This window comes from Xenopus laevis, chromosome 3S (genome assembly GCF_017654675.1).
Source record: "Xenopus laevis strain J_2021 chromosome 3S, Xenopus_laevis_v10.1, whole genome shotgun sequence".
Classification (NCBI taxonomy): domain Eukaryota; kingdom Metazoa; phylum Chordata; class Amphibia; order Anura; family Pipidae; genus Xenopus; species Xenopus laevis.
The window spans coordinates 102,086,839-102,093,887 of NC_054376.1; positions in this window are offsets into that span (position 1 = coordinate 102,086,839).

Sequence of the window (7,049 nt, forward strand, 5' to 3'; positions counted from 1 at the left end):
TGAGACAAAATAGTTGCACCATAAGAAAATAGTCAATGTAGAAAAAGCCCTCTGACTTTAATGCATTCGAAGAGAGATAAAATAGGAGCGCATGTAAAAAAAATATTGACCCACGTAAAAAACGCTGCCTATTGACTTCAATGCGTTTTGAAAGTTTTGATGTTTCGCTAATTTTTCAGTAAAGCTTAATGGGACAGATTTGCTTATCACTAATGATTGCAAATATATTTAAGAACATTTCTGAAACACTCAAATAGTTGGGATTTAGTGAAGAAATGAGAACATTTGCATGAAAAAACTTGTAAAAATTTAAATTGGGAGAGTTTCTATGGAAGCACATGAGAATTGTTTCTAGTTTCAACAGCTTCATTGAAAATGAATGTAACAATGTGGAATTTTCTGCTCAGCCTGAACTTTTTTGTCCCAATCCCCAAAAATCCGCAACCAAGATTTGCCTGCCATAGATCCTTCACTTTATGCCACTCTTCTTCCCTTTTTATGACATTGACAACCCCTCCTATGTCATTAGTCCTCAGTTTAGTACTGAAGACCTTATAATATTGTCAAAATGTCCATTTCATGCACAGTTTAACTATGCATGGTATGAGCAAACCTTTTCTCCAGGTACAATTTGGTATTCAATAAAATAGTTTTTTTGTGAAGTTGTACTTGAATATTGTGCCAGAAATATAACCCATAGATGTTATTATGTGCCTCTTGCTTTCCACGTCAACCAAAAGGATTAGAGTCCTCCTAAGCTATCCTCTTGTCTATCTAAGGAGCTGTCAGGGCCTAGGTTTGGAAGAAATTGTCAACAAAAACGACTATTTCAAGTGATATTGTCCAATTGAAGCTGTGAAAACTGCTGCCTGCTTGACCCTGCAAACAATTAGACAATGGATAGATTTCACTGTGAACAACGAACATTTTCTAACCTGCCTGACAAACTAACCTCACAATGATTTGATGGATTCATCGGATTGCACTAAAATTGGTCATTCGGGAGAAAAAAATAGTATTTATTTAATTTACTAAATGAGACTGGACTTGCAATCCCACATAATGCTGCCTCATAATCCTTTTCATGACATTTATTCCTCTATTATTATCATATTTGCGTAAAAGATTTATCTTCCAAGTGTGCAGCGAATTTGCAGGAAGTAATTAACACTAATCCTGTGAGATAAGATAACATAGTGAAACCTCTTGCTTTCATTAAAATATTATGCTTTCTTGATTTTTATCCAGGGAGTGCATTTTGCATTATCACACTAATCCCTGTTTAAATAGTACTCTAGAGACTAAAAGCTAAAATTGTGAGACTTTACATTTGCCCATTATAATTAACTTGTTAACTGTTTTATATTATGAGGTCATCAATATTGGATTAGTTCGGGTGGGCAGAGATTTATTGAAATCCAATAAATATTGTGATTTTTAAATTAAATATTTATGTCCCTCAGCATTGTATCTAGATGTGTTTTACTGACAGAGAAGTCTTAAAAGTAGGCAAAAAAAGTAATTGTACAGAGTGAAACATCCCACCCAAGTGTGTCAAGATCATTATGGCCTCTTCAAGCAAGGGTCCAAGGATGTTGGTTTTCTGGTTACCTGCTCCCACTTGTCGGCATGGCAGGTAACCTGGTTAGTGGTGTTTTTCCCGGAGAGCAAGCATTCTGTGTGGTGTGTGTATTATGTATGTGGTGGTGGTGGTGCTTATGTATGTTAGACTATTGTTATATAGGTATGGGACCTGTTATCCAGAATGCTCGGGACCTGGGGGTTTCTGGATAACAGATCTTTCCATAATTTGGATCTTCTAAATTTTAAATTAATGTTTAATTCATTTAAACGTTAAATAAACCCAATAGTCTGGGTTTGCTTCCAATAAACATTAATGATATCTTAGTTTGGATCAAGTACAAGCTACTGATTATTATTACGGAAAAAAGGGAAATCACTTTTAAAAATATGGATTATTTGGATAAAATGGAGTCTATGGGAGACATAGATTTTGTAATTCTGAGCTTTCTGGATATCGGGTTTCCAGATAAGGGATCCTATACCTGTACTAAAATCTGGTAAAATGTAACGTTTAATTAAAATTTTGTTAATAAATCGATGGCCTGTTACATCCCAACCTGGTTATCCTCATGAATGCTGGGGAATGGATTGCGGGTTAAGAGAAGGGTCAGCCTACCAGCTTGAGGATGCACAGTCTTGTTTATGTAATACTGATAACAGTGATCTGCACGACTGATAGCTGAATCTTCTCTGTCTGGTCATGGCCGAAAGCCAACAGACTCTTTCTAACTAAAAGGGGTTGTTCAGTTCAATTTTATATGTTATTCTTTTCTAATTAATTGTTTTCTTATAACTCTTTCCAGCTGTCAGGTGGGTGTCACTAACCCTTGAAGCCGATTGTAATTGTTACTTTTTATTAATTGACTTTCTATTCAGTCCTCTGTTTTTCATCTTCCAGTCTCTTACTTAAACCATTGGATTGTTGCCAGGGTAAACCAGCTGCTGAAATTGCACACCACAGAGCTACTGAACAAAAAACTAGATAATTCAAAAAACAGAAAAAATAAAAGTGAAAACCAATTAAAATGTAAGTTATACTAAAAGTTAATCAAAAGGGGAACCTCATATTGTATACTAGACAAGCCATTTATGGTTTTTTTTTAATTTTTTTAATTGGACTGTTGACGTCACAGGTAATTGAGTGATATCACTATTCAGTACAGTGTATTGCATAACTTAGGTATGTCTCGATGTCAGTCCCAACCCTCACACCCCAATAAATACTCACAACCGTAACAACTTGGGTGGAAAGGCTGCAGCTTGATTTATTATATTACATTACACAAATGTATAGCATGTTGACTTATGTAAAACACTAGCCACTGAAGGCTCTAAATAACAATTTACAATGCTTTACAATAGCTTAGAATGAATTAACAGTACCCCTCCAGCCCCTAAGCCTAGCCCCAGGCCTATCCAACACCAACCTCACCTTAACCCTATAGACCCCCTATTCAGCTACCCAATAAGTCAGCCCGACTAGGCCAAATGCTGTGACTATACCTCCCAATCATCCCTATGGGGGGGAGGATGGGTGAACACTGACTGTTCCTGTGCAGTCACAAGGTGAGAAGGGATTCCCTCACTTTCTCCCTCTCTATTTAAAGCTTAAGCCCTTCCCCTTTTATATGCTACCCCTTACATTACAACTCCCGTAATGCCAACCTGTTACGTCTACAATCTTTCCTACTTGTCCCTCAGTCATGCCACTTTCTGCTTCACCTGTCCCAGGCTCACTCCATTGGGCTTATTTCTTGTGTTTTTTTAATGCTGTCATCAATATCTACCCAAAGTTTTTTCCTTTACTGAGTATAAATGAGTTTACATTTACTATATATTTGCCCTAAATACTGATTTAAATGTATAAAAAAATCGAAACTGAAAATCAAATTTCAACTTTTTAAATCTTTTTAATATATACGTATTAACATCACTGTTTTCTAGATATATTTGTATATGTATACGATCAGAAAATATACTGTACTTGCTACATGGAATTTGTGGGCCTAAAAATCTAAAAATGTAGTTCAAAAACATTTAACTTTTTTAAGCTCTAATAAATCTTTTACCAACAGGTGAGACAATCTGCTATGGTTCTGCAGAGATTAAAGTTTTCTAGAATCTGCAGTGTCAAGTATTGAAACGTCTTAAATTATATCTTTTTCATGCGAATGAAAAAAGAGGAACATAAAATAAACAGGAAAATAACCCATAACAGGGTTTTTTAATTAGGGGAAAAATACAATCATTGGAATAAAAAACATCTTTCAGGATAAATCAGAGATGATTTCTCGTGTTGCCTAGACAAAGAAAAAAATAGAATATAAAAAAAAAAGAAATATTATTATGGATAGTTATTAATAGAGAAGATATAACATTATGTTTTAATTACATTGCTGATTAGTTTATCATGACAAGTTTTTTAATCACTATCACTGCCTGAAACTTTTTGCTGTGTATAAAAAAAAACATTGTACATTTTTTATGTGTTTTTTCTTAGTGTGACTAATGCTGGAATAAATGTAAAATAAATGTGGTAAATCCGGTGTTCAAATGGTGTAAAATTACACACACCTTGATAAACTTGCCATTTATTTTACACAGCATATTACATAATTTTTTGTCGCATTTAGTTTTACACAGCATAATAAACATGTCTGTTGGTATATTTACACCAAATCTCACGTGTTTGCCAGTTGTTTTAAATTCAAAACAAATAAACAGTATAAGACTAAAGTGTTAACAGGTCACCCAAAAATACTGCAATTTAATGAGTTTTTGGCATTTGTGGCACCGTTTTGTAAAAAAAAAAATTGGCTGATGCCGAAATGCAGAATTTCACTGTGAATCCTCGGTGAATTGCTCATCACAACTCCTTAACTACAATGTAATCACCAAATAAATACTGAAACATCAAATCAGTAATGTTCTGTTGGGTAAAGAGAACTTTTTTTTACCTGTATTTATCCTCCAATAAGTCCCCCAAGCAGACCTCCAACATCATTAGTTAGGCAATCAGTAATATCCTGAACTTTTTGAATAAGACCCGGCACAGAACCCACAGTTGAAAGAAGATTACCAACTAAGCCATTCTGAAGGTCAAGAAGATTGCCCTATAGATAGATGAGAGAAAGCAAAACATAAATTCATATATATATTCAAATATATATATTTACTTGAACTTGGAAGTGAAGTTATAGTATCTATTATTCAGAATGTCCAGGACATGAGGTTTTCCAGTCTTCCAGTTTTTCAATATATCTTAAAGGACAAGGAAAGTCTAGGCAACATACATGGGGTCATTTATAAACTTTGCGCAAGGCAGAATGGTTTTACAAAGTGAATATATTTGCCCTGCGCATGGTTATATTTATAAAGCTGAATTAGAGTGTGCAAAAAGAATTGCGAATTTTAACAAGTAAATAAATTTAAAACAAGTAAATAAATATTAACTCAAATCAATGGTGATGTACAGTGTTTAATTAAATAACAAGGCAACTGGTTGTGGGCTGTACTCTGCATTAATGTGCTGAACTGTTTAAATACATATTAAGATCAGTGCATGAGAGAGAGAGTGATGTAAAAGGGCTGAGGGATGAATTCAACTAAGTCAGACATGGAAACATGGAGGTGCCATTCTGATTCACAAACAACTCATAAGAGGTATTCATTGTAAGTTGGGGAGGCACTTTTTATAAAAACAAATCTAGCGATAATGTTCAATGCCACATACTTTATTACAGTGATAGAAACGATAAAATCCCTGAAGAAAAGGGATTGATTCATGTCTTTACTGTAAATATTTCATATATAGCATTAAGAAGCATGTGGTTGGACTTTTAAAGGGGAAACCACCATATTACTTGAGTGTTTTGTGATTTATTAAACCCCGATGTTGTTAAAAGTCAGAATTTAAAAGTACTCCAACACAGACCTACTGAGTTCATGTAGAAGTCAATGGCAGATGTCCTGTTGAAATCCTGATCTGTGCTGGGTTTCGTTCAAATATCTAAAGATTTTTGTGGTTTTCGGGTGTCAAATCCAAAAAAGTCACAGGTTTGTGACAAATCTGAAAAAGTTGCAGTTTTTGGCGACAAATCTGATAAATTTGTATGATTCGGATCTTTTTATATTTTTTAAAAACTATAATTATATAATAAGTTAAATACATACAAAAAAATCATATTCCTCAAACTGAAATCTTCTAAAAATATACAAATAAAAATATATGAAAAATAATATTATTACCGATCCTATGTTCAGCTCTTTGAGCAAGTCAGAGAGTGTGTCACCAACAGATGCCAAAAGGCAGTTCTGTGAAGAAGAAAAAAAAAAGAAATATGCAAACATTTTTAAGATTACCAGATCTGATGTCTTTATGCTTATGAGTTCCCTGTATTTATTAATGCTATTTGTAAAAATAAAATACAAAAACTGTTGAATTGAAATGTTACTTATGCATCTTTATATCTGTTCTGCTGTGATTATATCCAATAGGAAAGAAATCCACGGCACACAGGCTACTGCAAGCAAGGAACCCCTTGCACGTTTAATGCGGAAGTGAGCAACGTTTCGGGGTCACGCCCCTTTGTCAAGCTTTTTCTTTACTGCTGTGATTATATCTCACACCACTGGAACAAAGAGTACAAAGTGTACAGAACACAATGACAAAATTATTTTAAGCCAACTAATCTATCTGCTCAATCTGCTACTGTTCTCTACCTTCATTTTGCCAATTTGTTTCCCCAATATTTACTTTTTCACTCTTGTTCTCTATAACCCTCTCTGATGCCTCAACAGAAGTCTGAAAGAAGCACTACAGACAGCAAATCTTACTGGGAAATCTTGGAAAGTATTTACAACAGAGTTCATACATAACTACAGAGCAACGTGCCATGCAACAACCCAATCATATCCAGCTGAATTATTACATGGCAGACAGATGCACATTATTACATATTGCAGACATCAAACTTCCACAAAATACTGTGCCTAAAAAATCATCTACTGCTGACATTGTCAAACATCAACGAAACAAATGCAAGGCTTATACTGACAGAAAATGTGGTGCAAGAGAAGTGCACTTTCAGCCTGGATCTTTAGTCAGAATTAAGAAACCAGGACTACTGAAACAAAGACAATCTAAATTTACTATACCACTTGAAGTGAGACCCCAGCGAGGACCATACACATATGAACTTTCAGATGGTCGCATATGGAATGCAAGTCATCTTGCTCGTGTTAGGAATGACTTTGGAGAAGCTCCATTTGATGAAGGACATTTCCCTACCCCAGATGCCAACTGCAATGGGCCTGAAGAAAGTGAACCTATAAGGTATACTGAGAGAATCAGAAAACTACCTGCATGGACCCAGGACTATGTGATGTGAATAATGCATAATATTGCTTTACGATGCATAATGTTTAACTGCTGTTTATTACATCTGCCCAAATGCTTTCCTACT